At 41.9% G+C, this 21130-nt stretch overlaps 1 long non-coding RNA gene across 1 annotated transcript in view; it reads left to right on the top strand.

Annotated features, from left to right (window-relative positions):
* The window catches only part of LOC134809503 (uncharacterized), a 30732-nt gene extending 9841 nt beyond the window's left edge, over positions 1–20891 (top strand). Inside the window, exon 2 of the long non-coding RNA XR_010155386.1 lies at positions 18933–20891. This is a non-coding gene — a long non-coding RNA (uncharacterized LOC134809503). The remainder of the gene's footprint in view (positions 1–18932) is intronic.
* Positions 20892–21130: the final 239 nt, after the last annotated feature.

The raw sequence follows: 21130 nt of genomic DNA, 5'->3' as shown, positions 1-21130 counted from the left end.
ACTTTATACTTGTCAAAATTTACATATTTTCCTAGTTTTCTTTGCTTTATTCCTGTTGTATGCTCAGGGTCAGCAGCTTGCAATAAACCACGGTTTAAAAAATAATATTAGGCTGGGCCGGGCGCGGTGGCTCACGCCTGTAATCCCAGCACTTTGGGAGGCCGAGGCGGGCGGATCACGAGGTCAGGAGATGGAGACCATCCTGGCTAACATGGAGAAACCCCGTCTTTACTAAAAATATAAAAAAAAAAATTAGCCGGGCGTGGTGGCGGGCGCCTGCAGTCCCAGCTACTCGGGAGGCTGAGGCAGGAGAATGGCGTGAACCCGGGAGGCGGAGCTTGCAGTGAGCCGAGATCGTGTCACTGCACACCAGCCTGGGCGACACAGCGAGACTCCGTCTCAAAAAAAAAAAAAAAAAAAAAAAAAGGCTGGGCACAGTGGCTCACGCCTGTAATCTCAGCACTTCTGGAGGCCAAGGTGGGCGGGTGATCACCTGAGGTTAGGAGTTCGAGAGCAGCCTGACTAACATGGTGAAACCCCGTCTCTACTAAAAATACAAAAATTAGCCTTGCGTGGTGGCCGATGCCTGTAATCCCAGCTACTTGGGAGGCTGAGGTAGGAAAATCGCTTGAACCTGGGAGGCAGAGGTTGCAGTGAGCCAAGATCACACCATTGCACTCCAGCCTGGGTGACAGAGCAAGATTCTGTCTCAAAAAAAAAAAAAAAAAAAAAAAATTAGATAAAAGTTGTGATTATGATCTTAGTGATAATAATGTAAAATAGAGCAAGTTTAGGTAAAATTTCTAAAAATAAGCTTTCTTGGGGAAAACCAACACACTCACAAATGTTACTCTCAAGTGTTACTCAAGAACCTTTCAGAAGGGATATCGTGTGGAATCCTTCAGAATCTCTTTGTTCGTATGTCCCTGGAGACAGACACCAAAAACTTCCAGGAGCATTGCTACTCTGTGTTTCTTACTACAGCCCAATTGGCACAATGGGAACAACTCTGATGCTTTTAATAGCTGTAAGAACTACAGTTGACCCTTGAACAATGCAGGGGTTAGGGTTAGCCTAAGTTGACTACTAATAGCTTTCTGATGACTATTTATGGATAATGTAAATAGTTGATTAACACATATTTTATATGCTTGTACTGTATTCTTACAATAAAGTAACCTAGAGAAAAGAAAATGTAATTAAGAAAATCTTAAGGAAGAGAAAAATACGTTTACAGTACTGTAAATGTATTTATAGACACTGTAGATTTATGTCATCTGTTTACAAGATGAATTGTATGCCTGAAATAGCGGGCAACTGCAGCTGCAGGCCTCAATCTCCAGTACATATCAAGTAATCCAACTTCTGCACTGCAGCTTTGGGCGACAGAGGGAGGCTTCATCTCAAAAAAAAAAAAAAAGGACTGGCTCACTTTTGTTAAAATAGTCAACCCCAGAACTCATAGGAACTGTTTTTTTGTTGTTTTTTTTTTTCTTTCCAGAAAACCTAATATTCTTCTGACTTCTCTAGTACGTGGATGGGCCTGCTTGTTCTTTTTCCATCTATGTCAGGAAAACTGCTCAAAACCAAAGTAGAGTTGGGGGTAGCTGCTGCCTGGGACTTGGTTCCTTTACTCTGGTATGCTCCAGCTGCCTGGAACTGAGCTGAATTCCTCAGGCTCTAAGTTGAATTCTTTTATCTCCTTATTTGTTCCACGTTCTTCTTCTTTATTTATTTATTTTTAAAAATTGAGACAGGGTCTCGCTGTGTCACCCAGACTGGAGTGCAGTGGCATGATCACAGCTCACTGTGAACTACAGGCATGCACCACCACCACCACGCCCTGCTAATTTGTTATTGTTGTTGTTGTAGAGACAGGGTCTCTATATATTGCCCAGGTTGGTCTCACACTCCTGGGCTCAAGCAGTCCTCCTTCCTTGGCTTCCCAAAGTGCTAGGATTACAGGCATCAGCTACCGTGCCCTGCCATCTCCTCATGCTGACTAGCACACTAGAGGACCCTGCCTGGCCTGGCTCTCCCCACACAGCCTACCCATGGCTCCACCTGTGTCCCTGCCTTATTTGGATTTGATTTTTGTATATGGTGAGAGATACGGGTCTAGTTTCATTCTTCTATATATGGATATCCAGTTTTTCCAGCACTGTTTATTGAAGACACTGTCTTTTCCTCAATCTATGTTCTTGGCACTTTTGTTGAAAATGAGTTCACCATGGCTGTATGGATTTATTTCTGGATTCTCTATTCTGTTCCATTGATCTATGTGTCTATTTTATGGCAGTACCATGTTGTTTGTGTTACTATAGCTCTGAGATATAATTTGAAGCCAGGTAATGTGACTCCTCTAGTTTTATTCTTTTTGCTCAGGATAGATTTGTCTCTTCTTGGTCTTTTGTGGTTTCACATAAATTTTAAGATTGTCTTTTCTTTTCTTTTTTCTTTCTTTTTTTTTTTTTTTTTTGAGATGGAGTTTTGCTCTTATTGCCCAGGCTGTAGTGCAATGGCACGATCTCGGCTCACCACAACCTCTGCTTCCTGGGTTCAAGCAATTCTCCTGCCTCAGCCTCCTGAGTAGCGGGGATTACAGACATGGGCCACCATGCCTGGCTAATTTTGTATTTTTAGTGGAGATGGGGGTTTCTCCATGTTGGTCAGGCTGGTCTCGAACTCCCGACCTCAGGTGATCTGCCTGCCTCGGCCTCCCAAAGTGCTGGTATTACAGGCATGAGCCACCGCGCCCGGCCAGGATTGTCTTTTCTATGTCTGTGAAGAATATTGTTTGTATTTTGATAGGGATTGCATTGAATCTGTAGATTGCTTTGGGTAGAATGGAATTTTAGCAAAGTTGATTCTTCCAATTCATGAACATGGAATATCTTTCTATATTTTGTGTCCTCTTCAATTTCTTGCATAAATGTTTTATAGTTTTCATGGTAGAAATCTTTCATTTTGGTTAACTCCTAGGTATTTAATTTTATTTGTAGCTATTATAGATGGGATTACTTTTTAATTTCTTTTTCAGATCATTTGCTGTTGGCATATAGAAATGCTATGATTTTTATATGTTGATTTTATATCCTGAAACTTTACTGAATTTGTTTATCAGTTCACATAGTTTTTTGGTGAAGTCTTTAGATTTTTCCAAATATAAGATTATATCATCTGTAAACAAGGGTAATTTGACTTCTTTCATTCCCATTTGGATGCCTTTTATTTCTTTTTCTTGTCCAGTGTTTCTTTGTTGATTTTCTGTCTGGATGTTCTGTGCAATGATGCAAGAGGGATGCTGAAGTCTCCAGCTATTATTCTGTTGGGGTCTATCTCTCTCTTTTGCTCTAATAATGTTTGCTTTACATAATCTGGGTGCTCCACTGTTGGGTGCATATATATTTACATCTGTTATATCCTCTTGCTTAATTAACTCCTTTATAATTATATGATCACCTTCTTTGTCTCTTTTTATAGTTTTTGTCTTGAAATCTATTTTGTCTGCTACAGTGATTCTCACTCTTCTTTTGGTTTCCATTTGCATGGAATATTTTTTTCCATCCTTTACAGTCTATGTGCATCTTTATAGGTGAAGTGTGTTTCTTGTAAACAGATCATGGGGTTTGCTTTTTTTAGAAAAATGCATTCAGTCACTCTATGTCTTTTGATTGGAGAGCCTATTCCATTTACATTCAGTTATTATTGATAAGTAAGGACTTACTCCTATAATTTTGGTATTTGTTTTCTGGTTGTTTTGTAGTTACTCTTCCTTCTTTTGTTCCTTCCTATTTTCCTTTTAGTGAAAGTGATTTTCTCTGATGACATATTTTAATTTTTTTTGCTTTTTATTTTTATGTGTTCATTGTGTTTTGAGGTTACCATGAGGCTTTTAAACAGTATCTTATAACCCATTACTTTAAACTCATGATAACTTAACACTGATACCATAAACAAATTAACAATGAGCAAAAATAAAATTAATAAAATCTCTGTAGTTTAACTTTATCTCCCCACTTTTTAACTTTTTGTTGTTTCTGTTTATATTTTATTATACTACCTATGTCTTTAAAGTTGCTGCAGTTATTTTTGGTGGTTTCACCTTTTAGTCTTTCTACTTAAGATATGAGTAATTTACACATCACAATCACAATGTTATCATATTCTGTGTTTTTCTGTGTACTTACAATTACCAATGAGTTTTGTATCTTCAGATGATTTCTTATTGTTCATTAACATCATTTTCTTTCAGATTGAAGAACTCCCTTTAGCATTTCTTATAGGACAGGTCTGGTGTTGATGAAATCCCTCAGCTTTTGTTTGTCTGAGAAAGTCTTTATTTCTCTTTCATGTCTGAAAGCTATTTTCACCTGATCTACTATTCTAGGGTAAAAGTTTTTTTCCTTCAGCATGTTAAATATGTCATGTCACTCTCTCCTGGCCTATAAGGTTTCCACTGAAAAGTCAGCTGCCAGACGTATTAGAGCTCCATTGTGTGCTATTTGTTTCTTTTCACTTGCTGCTTTTAGGATCCTTTCTTTATCCTTGACCTTTGGGAGTTTGATTATTAAATGCCTTGACGTAGTCTTCTTTGTGTTAAATCTTCTTGGTGTTCTACAACCTTCTTGTACTTAAATACTGATATCTTTCTCTGGGTTTGGGATATCCTCTGCTATTATCCCTTTGAATAAACTTTCTACCCCTATCTCTCTCTCTATTTTCTCTTTAAGGCCAATAACTCTTAGAGTTGCCCTTTTGAGGTTATTTTCTAGCCATTGTAAGCATGCTTCATTCTTTTTATTCTTTTTTCCTTTGTCTCCTCTGACTATATATGTTCAAATAGCCTATCTTCAAGCTCACTAATTATTTCCTCTGCTTGATTGATTCTGCTACTAAGAGACTCTGATGCATTCTTCAGTATGTCAATTGCATTTTTTCAATGCCAGATCTTCTGCTTGGTTCTTTTTTTTTTTTTTTTTTGTGACAGGGTCTCACTCTGGAGTACAATGGCATGATCATGGCTCATTGCAGCCTTGACCTCCTGGGCTCAAGCAATCCTCCCACCTCAGCCTCCCAAGTAGCTGGGACTACGGGTCACTGTAGTGCATCACCATGCCCAGCTAATTTTTGTATTTTTTGTGAAGATGGGGTTTCACCATGTTGCCCAGGCTGGTCTTAAACTCCTGAGCTCAGGCAAGATCCACTCATCTTGGCCTCCCAAAGTGCTGGGATTACAGATGTGAGCCAGCATGCCTGGCTTTGATTCTTTTTAATTATTTCAATCTCTTTGTTAAATTTATCTGAGAGGATTCTGAATTCCTTCTATGTGTTATCTGGAATTTCTTTGAGTTTCCTCAAAACAGCTATTTTGAATTCTCTCTCTGAAAGGTCACATATCTCTGTCTCTTCAAGCTTGGCCCCTGGTGCCTTATTTAGTTTGTTTGGTGAGGTCATGTTTTCCTGGATAGTCCAAATGCTTGTGGATGTTCATTGGTGTCTGGGCATTGAAGAGTTAGGTATTTATTGTAGTCTTTGCAGTCTGGGCTTGTTTGTATTCCTCCTTCTTGGGAAGGCATTCCAGGTATTCAAAGAGACAGAGACTTGGGTGTTGTGATCTAAGTTTTTGCTTACTGCAGTTGTATAGGCATTTGGGGCTCCAAGCCCATTAATGCTGTGGTTCTTAAAGAGTAGAGGTACTGCCTTCATGATCTTTGATAAGACCTGCAAGAATTCTCTGGATTACCAGGGAGAGACTTGTTCTCTTCCCTTACTTTCTCCCAAGCAAGTGGAGCTGCTCTCTGTGCAGACCTGCCTGGAGCTGGGGGAGGGGTGACACAAGGACACCTGTGGCCACCAGCACTGGGACTGTGCTGAGTCAGACATGAAGCCGGCAAGCATGGGCCTCAACCAAGGTCCGCTGTAACCACTACCTGTCTACCCTGTTTGCTCAAGGCCCCAGGTCTCTGCAATCAGCAGATGGCAAAGCCAGCCAGGCTTGTGTCCATCCCTTAAGGGCAGCAAGTTCCCCTGGGCCCTGGGCAGGTCCAGAGATGTTGTCCAGGAGCCAGGGCCTAGAGCCAGAAATCTTAGAACTCTACCTGGTGCTCTATTGTACTGCAGCTGAGCTGGTACAGAAACCACAAGACAAAGTCCTTCCTATTCTTCCCTCCCCTTTCCCCAGGTGGAGGAATTTCTCCCCATGTCCACCACCACCACAGGCCCACAGGAAGTACTTCCAGGGTGTAGCTGATATTCACTTAAGGCCCAAGAGCTCTTCAGTTAGCTTGTGGTGGATGCTGCCAGGCATGGGACTCACCGCTGTGGACAGTGGGCTGTCCTCTGGCCCAGAGTAGGTACAGAAATGCCACCCAAAAGCCAAGGGCTGGAACTGGGGACCCCGAGAGCCTGTTTGATGCTTTTCCTCAGTGTGGCCAAGTTGGTACCTAAGCTCCAAGACAAAGTGCCCTTTCTTCTTCCCTCTTCTTTTCTCAAGCAGAAGGAGTCTATCCTTGTTGCCACCATAGCTGTGAATATGTTGGCTCACATCTGAAGCCAGTACATCTCAGTGTCTTACCCAAGGTCCATAGTGTGTACTACCTGGTTAATGCTGCTAATTATTTGGGGCCCAAAGACTCTTTAGTCTGCAGGTGATAAATCCTGCCACGACTGAGTCCTTCCCTTCAAGACTGTGGGTTCCCTTCTGGCCCAACATGTGTCTAGAAATGTTATCCAGGAGCTGGGATGAGGGAGGTGCGGTGTCAGCAATTCAAGACTCTTTGCTACCCTCTTCAGTAATTCTTTCAGTGATATGAATTTAAAACCAGGTACTGTGATTGCTCACATGATTTTTTGGTTCTTATGAAGGTGCTTTTATGTGTAGATAATTGTTCAATTTGGTGTTCCTGCAGGGAGGATAATCGGTGAAGGATTCTATTTGTCTATCTTGCTCCACTTTCCTCAATATTTTTTCATGTTCTGAAAACTTGTTATATGCCAGGTATACTATTCTGTGTTCTATATATGTAACTCCAGTATTAAGACACTTACTGTGGAGGAATAAGTCCATTTCAAATGATTTTACTCTTAGCCTATAAACCACACCCATGAAATTCTGAGAAATACGAATTTAGGACTTTTACTTAAGTTCAAGTATTATATTCTAACTCTCACAGAGTCCATAGAACTAAGAAATGAGTGCAAAGGTATCAGAAACTTGGAAGTAGCTTCTCTAGTCCTTTCAACTTATCTCTAGTTCTGTTCAGGGGACCTTTTATCCTGGACAGTGGGACCACATTACATGGTCACCTCCATGGCTGGCTAAGAGTATCTTCCAGGGTGCTGTCCACATTTGAGCCGTGTCCACTCCTTTTATCTCTTCACTCCCAAGCTCTTCACTCACCTCCTCTGCTGTCCAGCCACCAGCCTAGGAGCCAGACATTCTTTCTGGTTCCACTGCTGGAAGGAAGATGGGGGAGGAGACAAGTATCAGTAAGTCTTTGTGGCGGTCTGGTCTCAGGTTGGCACATCTGCAGGCAATCAGACTTTTTATATTTTAATGGTCAATACTCTCTTTGTTAATACTAAAAGAGAGTGTTTATAGTCTTCCCAGTCTTAAGTCACATTACAAAAGACTTTCATCATTATGGATGTGTCTGACTCACAGGAGTGTGGGAGAAAAAGAAAATCTGAATCCTCACATTAAATGCTCACACTGAATCTTCACAGAGCCCTTGAAAAAGAGGCACAGTTGATTCTCATTATTCATGGTAACTAGAAAGTCACCATGAACACTGACTGACTCAGTGAGTACTGAATCATTGTTTAGTATTGTTTAGTTCAGAATACTGAACCTAGGGACCACACAGGGTTAGGTTCCTCTAAGCTTCTGGTCACAATATGTTCATCAACCAATCAGTACAAAATATTGTTTTATGTTCGTTTTTGTTTGTTTTTGTTTAATGACATTGTCTTAGTTCATTTTCTGTTGCTTATAACAGAATTCTAAAATTGGATGACTTATTTTTAAAGGAGTTTCTTTTTTTTTTTTTCGAGATGGAGTCTCACTCTGTCACCCAGGCTGGACTGCAGTGGTGCAATCTCAGCTCACTGCAACCTCCACCTCCCGGGTTCAAGCGATTCTCCTGTCTCAGCCTCCCAAGTAGCTGGGACACAGGTGCACACCACCACGCCCAGCTAATTTTTGTATTTTTAGTAGAGACAGCGTTTCACCATATTGGTCAGGCTGGTCTCGAACTCCTGACCTCAGGTGATCCGCCCACCTCGGCCTCCCAAAGTGCTGGGTTTACTGGCGTGAGCCACTGCATCAGGAGTTTATTTCTTATAATTATGGAGACTGACAAGTCCAAGGTCAAGAGGACACATTTGGTGAGGGCTTTCTTGCTGGTGGGGACTCTCTACAGAGTACCAAGGTGGCACAGGGCATCACATGGTGAGGGGGCTGAGTGGGCTAGCTCAGATCTCCCTTCTTCCTTTAAATCCCACTCTGTGACAACTAATTAATCAATTAACCCATTAATCCGTAAATGGATAAATTCATAAGGACAGAGCCCTCATGTCCCAATTATGTCTTTTTTTTTTCTTTTCAAGACAAGGTCTTGCTCTGTCATCCAGACTGCAGTACAGTATATGATCTTGGCTCACTGCACCCTCAAACTCCTGGCCTCAAGAGATCCTCCCAGCTCAGCCTCCCAAGTAGCCAGGACTACATATGCCACCACGCCCAGCTAATTTTTGTATTTTTGGTAGAGACAGGGTCTCACTGTGTTGCCCAGGCTGGTCTCAAACTCCTGGCCTGAAGCAATCCTCCCGCCTTGGCCTCCCAAAGTTCTGGGATTACAGACGTGAGCCATTACACCCAGCCTCATTCACCTCTTAAGGTCCTACCTCTCAATACTACCACACTGGGGGTTGTTTCAACATGAGTTTTGGAGAGGACAAACATTCAAACCATAGCAGAATAATCATAACATAAGTATTGTTGATTCATTAACATTGAACTCATACCTGACAGCACTATACCTCATGCCTGAACAAAGCTTATGTAACACTTATCTGCACTCCCATGTCTTTTGCAGCACTATTCACAACAGTCAAAATATAGAATAAAACTAAGTGTCCATCGACAGATAAATGGATACAGAAAATGTGATATATATACATAATGGAATACTATTCAGACATTAAAAAGATGAAATTCTAGGCTGGGTGCAGTGGCTCACGCCTGTAATCCGAGCACTTTGGGAGGCCGAGGCAGGCAAATCACCTGAGGTTGGGAGTTCGAGACCAGCCTGACCAACATGGAGAAACCCTGTCTCGACTAAAAATACAAAATTAGCTGGGTGTTGTGGTGCATGCCTGTAATCCCAGCTACTTAGGAAGGCTGAGGCAGGAGAATCGCTTGAACCTGGGAGGCAGAGGTTACAGTGAGCCAAGATCGTGCCATTGCACTCTAGCCTGGGCAACAAGAGCAAAACTCCACCTCAAAAAAAAAAAAAAAAAGATGAAATTCTCTCATTTATAGCAACATAGATGGAACTGGAGGTCATTATGTTGAGTGCAATAAGCCAGGCACAGAAAGACAAATATCACATGTTCTCACTCATATGTGGGAGCTTAAAAAGTTGATCTCATGGAGGTAGAGAGTAGATGATGGCTACCAGAGGTTGGGAAGGGTAGAGGGGAGGTGATGAAGAGAAGCTGCTTTCCCAGTACAATTTGAAGGATTCTGAAAGCTTGCTTGTCTCTAAATGTATCCTTTATTAGTACGATTTGGATATTTGTCCCTTCCAAATCTCATATTGAAATGTGATTCCCGTTTTGGAGGTGGGACCTGGCGGGAAGTGTTTGGATCATGAAGACTGGTCCCTCAAGGGCTTAGCGCTACCCTCTCAGTAGTGAGAATTCTCACTCTGTGTTCATGCAAGATCTGTTTTTATGTTGTTGTTGTTTTTTTTTTTTTAAGAGCGTGCCATCTCCCACATTACTTGCTCTTGCTCTCACCATGTGATACGCCTGCCACCTTCTTCCATAATTGTAAGGTTCTTAAGGCCTCACCAGGGATGCTGATGCCATGCTTCCTTACAGCCTGCAGAGCCGTGAACTAATTAAATATATTTTATTTATAAATTACCCAACCTCAGGTCCCTTCCCTTCCCTTCACTTTCCTTCCTTCCTTTTCCTTTCTTTTCCTCCCTCCCTTCTCCGCCTTTCTTTCTTTCTCTTTCTTTCTTTCCTCTTTCTCTCTTTCTTACTTTCTCCTTCCTTCCTCTCTCTTTCCTTCCTTCCTTCCTCTCTCTTTCCTTCCTTCCTTCCTCTCTCTTTCCTTCCTTCCTTCCTCTCTCTTTTCTCTTTTCTTTTCCTTTCCTTTCCTTTCTTTTTTTTCCTTCATTCCCTCCTTCCTTCCTTCTTTCCTTCTTCTCTCTCTTTCTTTTCTTTCCTTTTCTTTTTTTCCTCCCTCCCTCCCTTTCTTCCTTCCTTCCTTCTTTTCTTTCTTTCAAGAGGGTCTCACTTTATTGCCTTGGCTGGAGTACAGTGGCATGACCATGGCTCACAGCAGCCTCAACCTTCCAGGCTGAAGAGATCCTCTCATCTCAGCCTCCTGAGTAGCTGGGACAACAGGTGCACACCACCACACCCAGCTAATTTTTAAGTTTTTTGTAGAGACAGAGTCTTGCTATGTTTCCAGGGCTGGACTCAAACTCTTGGGCTCAAGCGATCCTCCTGCCTCAGCCTCCCAAAGTGCTAGAATTACAGGTGTGAGCTACCGCACCCAGCCACGTATTCCATTATAGCAATGCAAACAGGATAACATATTCATCCATCTACATAATGCTTAAATGAAATCTCTTCTAAAATCCTACTATTTAAAAGCCTATCTCAGCAGGCATTGCCTGGAAATGGTAAAGAGGAGAGGCAAATATCTATGGTAAGAGTTGAGTGGTGTTAGGAACTAGTCACTGTGGTTTGGGTATTTGTCCCCTTCAAACCTCATGTTGAAATTGGATTCCCAATGTTGCAGTTGGGGCCTAATGGGAGGTGTTTGGGTCATGGTGGCAGATCCTTCATGAATAGATTAATGGCCTCCTTGGGAGTGGGAGGCTGTGAGTGAGTTCTCACTCTCTTAGTTCCCACAGGAGATCATTGTTAAAAAGAACTTGACACCTCCCACTCCCAACCCCCACACCTTTCCTACTCTCTTTCCACATGATCTCTGCACAGACTCTCCTTCACCTTCTGCCATGAGTGGAAGCAGCCTGATACCCTCACCAGAAGCCAAGCAGTTGCTGGTGCCATGCTTTTTGTAAGCCTGCAAAACTGCGAACCATTTTTTTAAAAATAAATTACCCAGGCTTAGGTATTCCTTTATAGCAGCACAAAATAGACTAAGACACTGAGACAAGGACAAATATCTGAAGAATGAGCACTTTGGGGAAGAGCAGTCTTATACAACAATTCAAAAGCAGAATCAACAGGAGGAAGCTACACTTTGCCTCCTTCAAAGTTTTGCCAAAGACCAGTCCTACATCTTGAGTAGGCTAGAAGCTGAGATGACCTCAGCTGTGAGCCCAGGTCTGACGGGCTTGTAGCACTTCTGAGAGTTCCTTAAGAGGCCTTAAGAGAGCTGGGCATCAGCAGCAGATCGCTGGAATGTTCTCTGTACTGACTTACTTACTCCCATTTCCTGTGCTCCTTAAGTCACTCCTGGGGTTTGAGCTCCTATGTCCAGTGCCAGCTTTATGCCCCTTGAGCTGGAGTGTATGTACTCCTGGGATACGACAAGGGAGGTGGCCAAAGAGAAGAGGCCCTCTAAGCTACAGCACATAACATGGCATATCTTCTTACAGAGCCTCTTTTCCGCTCAAAGACAGAAGAGAGGGGCATATGGAGAAAGGGAAGTAACCTAATAGGAAAGTCAATGAAAACATTATTTAACCCATGTGTGGGTTAAAATATGAAAACTTTTTTTTTTGTGCTCCTGTTGCCCAGGCTGGAGTGCAATGGTGTGATCTCGGCTCACCACAACCTCTGCCTCCCCGGTTCAAGTGATTCTCCTGCCTCAGCCTTCTGGAATAGCTGGGATTACAGGTATACACCACCACACCCAGCTAATTTTGTATTTTTTAGTAGAGATGGGGTTTCTCCATGTTGGTCAGGCTGGTCTCGAACTCCCGACCTCTGGTAATCTGCCCACCTCAGCCTCCCAAAGTGCTGGTCTTACAGGCGTGAGCCACCGCACCCGGCCAAAACATTTTAATGTTAAAACAAACACTGATAAAGCACTGAGTAGAATGTAAAATTTAAATAATTTTTGGAAAAATCCCAAACTTTTTGCTTGCTGCAGGCCATTTCAAACTTTCTCCTCAGTGACCATTGCCTCACCCCTCATGCTGGACACACATCCACACACATCTCTAGTTTGAGGAGAAGTGAAAGGAAAGTACTTTGGCATAAAGATTCAGAAATTGTTACTAGAAGAATCAACCAAAAAAGAGAGTACAACCTACCCAAGCGTGGGACCAAACTAAATTTGGGGTCAGAGAATTAGGATGAATTAGGATGCAGGATCCATTGTATCAGCAGTTGCATTTTTGCAAGTTTGTTAACTAGCAATACAGATACTGGCAAGTCAAAATGGTAATAGCCAAATGACATTAAACGGTATCAAGAAGCAGTTTTCATAATGATGAAACTCGGCAAAATTTTTCTCTCACCTTATTTTCCCTTTTCCCATGGCAGTAACCACTGCCACTCTCCCATAGATGACACTTGGCCTTCGCCTGTCCCTTTGTTGTCTAAAGCACTCTTACTGAGGAACACTATTTAGGTTTTATTTTTCTTTCTTTCTTTCTTTCTTTCTTTCTTTCTTTTTTTTTCCAGAGATAGACTCTCACTCTGTCATCCCAGGTAGAATGCAGTGGCATGATCATAGCTCACTGCAGCTTCAAATGTGTAGGACCAAGTGATCCTCTAGCCTCAGCCTCCCAAGTAGCTAGGACTATAGGTGTGAGTCACCATGCCTGAATGATTAAAAAAAAATTGGGGGTAGGTAGAGATGGGGGTCTCATTATGTTGCCCAGGTTAGTCTTGAACTCCTGGCCTCAAGCAATTCTCCCAAAGTGCTGGGATTACAGGCATGAGCCACTGTGCCTGGCCAGGTTTTCATTCTACAGAGTTCTCCAAACTTTACATGCTTCTAACAAAGGATCAGGTCACACGGCCTAACAAATATAGTAGAATTTTTAACAAGCCAAATAACGAGGGAAATTTTTAAAATAGAATTAGTCCTAAAAAAATATTGAACTCCTGGTTAAGTTAATCATACTGAGATACTACAGCCCTTCCATTCCTCCTAAGCAAAAATTTGAAGGCCCTCTATACTGGTTTCTGCTGAGCATTAAGAGCTAAGTATTTTGATTAGCTAATTACAAAACTTTACATGAAATGTAATGAACTCTTCCAGTTAACGATCTCAAGGGATGTTTGTGTTTTAAAATAGATGCCTGTGAATCCAAATGAATGAATCTCTACTTGGCTGAAAACATGGGGAAGATATTTTTCTTCTTCATTTTCTATTTTTAATTTGAATTTCTTTATACATATGCATATGTTATGTTGTAATTTTACATAGATGAATAAATGCTATCACATTATACATAATGGGTTTCCCAATGAAGTCTTTTAATGTTTTTCTTTTTTTTTTTTTTGTATTGGTTCCCTAAACCCCACATCACCCCCTGTATCAGTTTCCTAGGGCTCTCACAACAAAATGTCACAAATGGAGTGGCTTCAAACAACTGTGAGAAATTCATTGTCTCACAGTTCTGGAGGCTAGAAGTCCAAGATCAAGGCGTTGGCAGGACCATGCTCCCTTGGAAGCCTCAGAGGAAGATCTTTCCTTTCCTCTTCCAGCTTCTGACAGCCTCAGATGTTCCCTGGCTTCTGACAACCCAACTCCAATCTCTCTGCCTCCATCCCGTCACCACGTGGCCCCTCGCAGGGCTGTATTATCCCGTGTCTGCACTGCTTTCCCTCTGTGAGAGTCTGTCTCTATGCCCAAATGTTGCCCTCTAATAAGGATACCAGTCATGTTGAATTAATTGAATTAGGGTTCACCGTAATGACCTCGTCTTAATTTGAATACATCTGCAAAGACCCTATTTCCAAATAAGGACACATTCACAGTGATATAATTTAGATATTTGTCGCCGCCCAAATCTCATGTTGAATTTTAATCCCCAATGCTGGAAGTGAGGCCTGATGGGAGGTATTTGGATGATGGCGGATCCCTCATGGCTTGGTGCTATCTTCAAGATAGTAAGATCTCACAAGATCTGGTCACTTAAAAGTATGTGGCACCTTGCCCACCCATTCTCTTGCTCTTGCTCCCATTCTTACCCTGTGATAAGCCTGCTCCCCCTTTGCCTTCTGCCATGACTGTTAGTTTCCTGAGGCCTCCCAAGAAGCAGATGCTGCTGTGCTTCCTGGACAGCCTGCAGAACTGTGAGCCAGTTAAACCTCTTTTCTTATAAATTACGCAGTCTCAAGTATTTCTTTACTGCAGTGCAAGAATGGCCTAACAGACACAGGCAGTAGGGGTTACGGCCTTACCATATCTATTTGGGTGTGATATCACTCAACTCATGACACCTCCCAAACCCATGTTACCCAACCTAGTTTGCACCCTTCAGCACCTTCTCACTAGTTCTCCCAGTTTCCCATGCCTGCAGGGGGCCTTTCCATTTCCTCCCTTCTTCCATCCAGCTCTTTCCTACCAAGACAACTGGGTTAGCAGCCTAAAATCCCATTTCTAACCCAGCACTGGCCTTTGCTATAGTATCACAAAGGCAGGCAAGAGCAGCGATCACAGCATCAGAGTCACAGGGGCAGGAAAAAATTTCTGGGGCTCTTTTGGTGTGGGCTTTGCATTTGCTCAGTGCTCTAAAAACAACAGGCAAGGAGGGGTGGACTGGGATAGATCTGCTTATCTTGACCAAAAGCACATTTCCCAGGGAAGGGAAAGTTTAGGTACTTTTCCCTCCCCAGCACCCCTACCCCACCTCTGCCTTGAAGCTTAAGTCAGAGTCTTTCTGTGTAGCCTGGCAGCAGCATTTTGATTATAGAGTAAATAACTTTTGTACAGACTTCCTTCTGCTTTTCTAATAATGTGTCCACATTCTCTATTTTGATGAAAACCATTGAAAAATGCCTATGGTGTTTTAGAAAAGTTTAACAACTCAAACACCAACAAGCAAATGCTTCAGTCAACTCTCTCGGCATCTCTTTTCCCATCCCTCAAAACCCCTCAAATGCCAGTACTAATCCATTTGAGAGGACTGTGAGTAGGGAAGGCATTTTTATTTTATTTTATTTTATTATTATTATACTTTAAGTTTTAGGGTACATGTGCACAATGTGCAGGTTAGTTACATATGTATACATGTGCCATGCTGGTGTGCTGTACCCATTAACTCGTCATTTAGCATTAAGTATATCTCCTAATGCTATCCCTCCCGGGAAGGCATTTTTGAGCAACTGAGAATTGGGGTCAGTCCTCATCCAAGACAACTTATAAATCAGGGCAGTTCAAGGAGGCTGGCTGGTCCAATTCAGGAGTCTGAGCTTTGTGGAGGTCACCCATTACTGTCTGCACAGCACTTCCTTCCTCTCCTGAAGAACAGCTCCTGTCCTTACTCCAACTAGTTGGTTCTAGACAAATACTGATCTCAGGGCTAGGCAAGTAACCCAAGCATGGATCTTCAAAGTCCTCATTCAGGAGTTGTAAAATTGGAACAAAAACATCAGGGACTGTCCCATGTGTGATGAAGTTCAAATGGTGAGCCTGGAAGGAGCTTCGGGCCTCTCCATCACTGTGCAGTCTGAGAAAGGGGCAGGGACAGGTAATCCTAATGGCATTTGACTTCCTGCTTCCAGGCATCCCTGGAAGCCCACTTGTGCCCTGCCCTTTCCTCAGTTTATGAGAACCAAAAATTCCCGCTTTTGCTTATTCTATTTTGGCTTCATTTCTGTCATTTGCAACCAAAAGAGTCCTGACTAGTACAACACTTCCTGTCTATGGGGAAGTTCAGCAATCACTTTGTCCCCTCACCCAGAGCCTAATCCAGCCAAAGCTGAGATACTGAGACCCATATTTATCCTTGGTCAACCAGTTAAATGAGGAATGCCACAGCTACTTGAATGGAATGGTTGCGCCTGCTATCCTCGCTCTTCCTCCTAAAACAAACAAAAACCCCCCAAAACCAACAGTGTTGTGCTGAATGTGAAATTTCATTTTATAAATGAATAAATAAATATATATATTTTCCAGGAATCCTGTAGAAGAGACAGATTTTTGTTAGCTAAACTGAGTCAGGAAAGGATCAAGAGAGTTGAGGAAATCAGTCAAACACATTAACATGGAGGCTGCAAATAGAGAAAAGTCTTTGCAAAAACTTGTCAGTTATATAAAGCATGCTTTCTGGGAATGGCACTAAGATATTAGTGAATAACAGTGTCACATTTTAAAATAAAGAAAACTGTTGCTAGTGCAGTACTAATATATTTTATCTGATGGCCTCAGAGTCCAAGTGACCTAAATTCACAGCCTTTGTTTCTGCAGAGTTTATGTTACCATCTTCTCAATACAATTGTTTTTTTAAAAAAAGTACATTCACACCCAGGTAATTTGTAACATTTAACAGCATAATCAGAAATGTATAATACTAGGGCAATTCAAGGAATTAGTTGTCAAGTCTGTAAAGGTGCCTTCATGCACCAAAAGCATAGTATAATTATATTACCATATGTCATTTTTTTAAAAAAAGTATTTATTGAAAAAAATTTTATCAAGCTGCAACTGTGAAGTGGGTGTTAGGTTCTGAACATCGATGTGAATATGAAATAGTTCCTGCTTTGATCATATTCACAGCATAATACCCGAGAGATATTTAAAAATAATTGTCTGGCCGGGTGCAGTGGCTCACGCCTATAATCCCAGCACTTTGGGAGGCCGAGGTGGGTGGATCACCTGAGGTCAGGAGTTTGAGACCAGCCTGGCCAACATGGTGAAACCCCGTCTCTACTAAAAATACAGAAATTAGCTGGGCGTGGTGGCACTCACCTGTAGTCCCAGCTACTCGGGAGGCTGAGGCAGGAGAATCGCTTGAACCTGGGAGACGGGGTTGCAGTGAGCCAAGATCATGCCACTGTACTCCAGCTGGGTGACAGAGTGAGACTCCGTCGCAAAAAAAAAAAAAAAAATTGTGTATATTTCCTGGTGGTTTCTCCCTGTTTTCCTCTCCTTCCCATACCTGATGCATCTATAGATATGCACAGCTGCTGAGAGCCTCTGACCACAGCTCAAACCATCACCCCCCGTTGAGGTCCAACACAACATATCAGCATATCTGGAGTGTCTAAAGCTTAATTGCAAAGCAAGTTCAACAACCCTGAGAGAAGAAAAGTCAAGAATGATGAGGGAGAACAAGAAAGGGTCCTGAGAGTTTCAGGAAAATAGTAGCTTAGGACACTCTAGGAGAACTGTTCTTTTGTTTGTTTGTTGAGACAGTTTCCCTCTGTTGCTCAGGCTGGAATACAGTGGTGCCATCTCGGCTCACTGCAAACTCTGCCTCCCGGGTTCAAGCGATTCTCCTGCCGCAGCCTCCCGAGTAGCTGGGATTACAGGCGCACCACCACACCTGGCTAATTTTTGTATTTTTGGTAGAGTCAGCATTTCACCATGTTGGCCAGGCTGGTCTCGAACTCCTGACCTCAAGTGATCCAACTGCCTCAGCCTCCCAAAGTGATGGGATTACAGGTGTGAGCTACTGTGCTCGGCCAGGAGAACTGTCTCTTGAAGAACGCTACCTTCACTGAGCCTCTACCCAGACACCACGTGTTCCTGTTTTTCTTCTGCCACACAGACTCCCCTTTGGCAGAGCCCACCTCTTCTTTCTGGCCTCTAAATATTACAGTGTCCTAGGAGGCAGTCCTCAAAGCTCTTCTTTTCTATCTATTCACACTCCCTAAGTGATCTCATCCAACCTCATTCAATCAGGAGCAGTGACTGCACCTAGAGAGGAACAGCTGTGGGGAGGTCTGTGTGATGGGAGCTGTGGCTTTGATCAAGGGACTCAGGCAATCTTCAGCGAGGGAGCTGGGGGAATACACCACCTCACCTGCTCTTTTTTTCTGATTTGCCCCAAGGCTGGCTGAATCCAGCTGGAAACCAGGGGTTGGAGTTCATTGACTTAATCCATGCAGGTCAGGCTGTGTGAAGGTAAACAGCAGAGTGGAGAGGCATGGAGTGAGAATAAGGAAGGCTGCAAAGACATGCAGCACACTTTCGATATGCTGAAGACTCCTTCATTTGTGTATTTCCAGCCCTAACCTTTCCAGTGGAATCCCAATGGCCTGCTTGGCCATCTCCTCCTGAATAATCACTTGATTGTCCCATCCCCCAGCCTGGTCCGCCTCCCCTTCCTTCCACACTCTCCTCCCAATTTCACCACCATTCACATAGTTGTTTAGGCCCAAACCTACCTTCCATCCCCGAATCCTTTCTCTTATAACCAACCCATGAGCAAGTTATGCCAGTGCCACTTTTAAGAAATGTCCAGAATCTGGATATTTCTCACCACACCCACTGCTTCCACCCTAGTCCATGCCCACATTGTCTCTTGCTTGTATGAGGGCAGTAACTTCCTAACTCCCACTTCTACCCTTGCCCCCAGTATGGTCTATTCTACCTTGGCCCCATGAGGTCTACACGGCAGCCAGAGTGATCCTTCTCCAGCTACTCTTTAACCCCTTACCTTGTTTTAATTTTCTTTCCAGCAAGTAACTCCACGTAAATACCTATTATATGTTTATTCATGTATTTGTTTATTGTTGTTTCTTCCATTAAAATGTAGGTTCCATGATGGCAGGAATCTTCTTTTCTACCAAGTTTTCCCCTCAGTTGAACAGACTAATTGTTTAATGGAAAATGAATATAACTTTTTAAAACACACTGTCAAGAGGATGAGAAGACAAGCTTCAGACTGGTAGAAAATATTTGCAATAGATATATGTGATAAAGGACTATTAACTAAAATACAAAGAACTCTTAAAACTCAATAATAAGAAAACAAATAACCTGATTAAAAAATGGCAAGAGACCTGAACAGATACCTCACCAAAGAAGATATACAGAGGCAAGTAAGCATATGGAAAGGAGCTCAATATCATATGTCATTAGAGAAATGCAAATTAAAACAACAATGATGAGATTCTACCACACAGCTATTGGAATGGCCAAAATCCAAAACACTGACATCTCCAAAGGCTGACAAGGATGTGGAACAACAGGAGCTCTCATTCATTGTTGGCGGGAATGAAAAATGGTACAGCTACTTTGGAAGAGAGTTTGGCAACTTCTTACAAAACTAAACCTACTGTTACCATATAATCCAGCAATCATGTTCCTTGCTATTTACTCAAATGAGTTGAAACCTTATGTCCACATAAAAACCTGCACATGAATGTTTATAGCAGCTTTATTCACAATTGCCAAAAATTGGAAGCAATCAAGATGTCCTTCAGTAGCTGAATAAATAAACTGTAGGACGTCCAGATAAGGGGATGCTAAAAAGAAATGCAAAAAAGTGCTACAAAGAAATGAGCTATCAATCCATGAAAAACATGGGAAAAGCTTTAAATGCATATTGCTAAGTGAAAGAAGTCAATCTGAAAACCTGTATCACAGGTCCAATTCTGTGATATAAAGCAACACATCACAAAGCGTTTTTACAGATAGCTTGTTTCTAGTTTTTAGGGCTGGATATTCATATTTTCTTATAAAAGGTCAATAGGTTCGGAAACGTCACTTCTTAGATTCTAAAAAAAGAGTGTTCCGAACTTGTTAAATGCAAATTCAACTACGATTTCAACTATGTGATCTCTGGAAAAGGTAAAACTATTGAGACAATAAAAAGATCAGTGGTTCCCAGGGTAAGGTTTGATTTCAACTATATGATCTCTAGAAAAGGTAAAACTATTGAGACAGTAAAGATCAGTGGTTACCAGGGGAAGGAGGGATGAATAGCAAAGCACTGAGAATTTTAAGGCAATGAAACTTCTGTAGGATTCTACCATGGTGGATATATATCATTATATATTTGTTCAAACCCATAGCATGTAAAACACCAAGACTGAACACTAATGTAAGCTATGGACTGTATCAATGTAGGTTCATTGGTTGTAACAAATATACCACTCTGGTGTGGGATGTTGACAGTGGGGGAGGCTGTACATGGTGTTGGTGCAGGGGGCGTATGGGAATTCTATGTACTTTCTGTTCAGTTTTGCTATGAACCTAAAACACCTCTAGAAAGTAAACTCCCTTTTAAAAAAGAAAAAGATAATATGTGTGGAGACCCTAGAGAAAAAAAAGGACCATAAATCTAGAAAAACTAGCCCACTACACTCTGAGACTAACCGTTTGTCAAAACAGCAAATGTACACTTAAGATTTGTACATTTCATTGTAGATGTTATATGTAGATGTTATATCAAAAGAAAACCTATAAACAAATACTGAATTCTAGTTGTGATATGCATGCTGAAATATTTACAGGGGAAGTGAACTCATGTCTGCAATTTATTTGAAATGCATCAAAAGTGGATGGATTAAGATATAGATAAAAGAATAGATGGATGGATGGATGGATGCATGGTAGACAGACAGACATATGATAAGGCCAGTTGAGTATATTGAAAATAGAAGAATCTGGGTGATGAGTATATTGGTTGTTCACTGTAAAATTCTTTCAACTTGCTGTATGTCTGAATTTTTTCATAATAAAATGTTGGGATAAACTATATTCAAAACAAGGGTGCAGCTTCCACTTGTTTTTGAGATTTATTAGTGCCAAACATTTTAATGACCTTGGCAGTTATGGTGGGACAGAACACTGAAGCTAATAACTGAATTGTCACTTTGCTTAAATTAAAAACTCGAAGTTTTTTCAGACCTCCAAGTCCTTAAACAGTTTATGAAGAATGTTTGTGAAATGGAAGATTGCTTATGCTCATCTTAAAGCCACTTAGTGCTGGCACAAGCCTCAGTCCTC

The sequence above is a fragment of the Pan troglodytes genome, chromosome 2, assembly GCF_028858775.2.
Source record: "Pan troglodytes isolate AG18354 chromosome 2, NHGRI_mPanTro3-v2.0_pri, whole genome shotgun sequence".
NCBI classification, from domain to species: domain Eukaryota; kingdom Metazoa; phylum Chordata; class Mammalia; order Primates; family Hominidae; genus Pan; species Pan troglodytes.
Note: the sequence above shows the minus strand (reverse complement) of the source record. Positions and strands in the feature narration are given on the sequence as shown.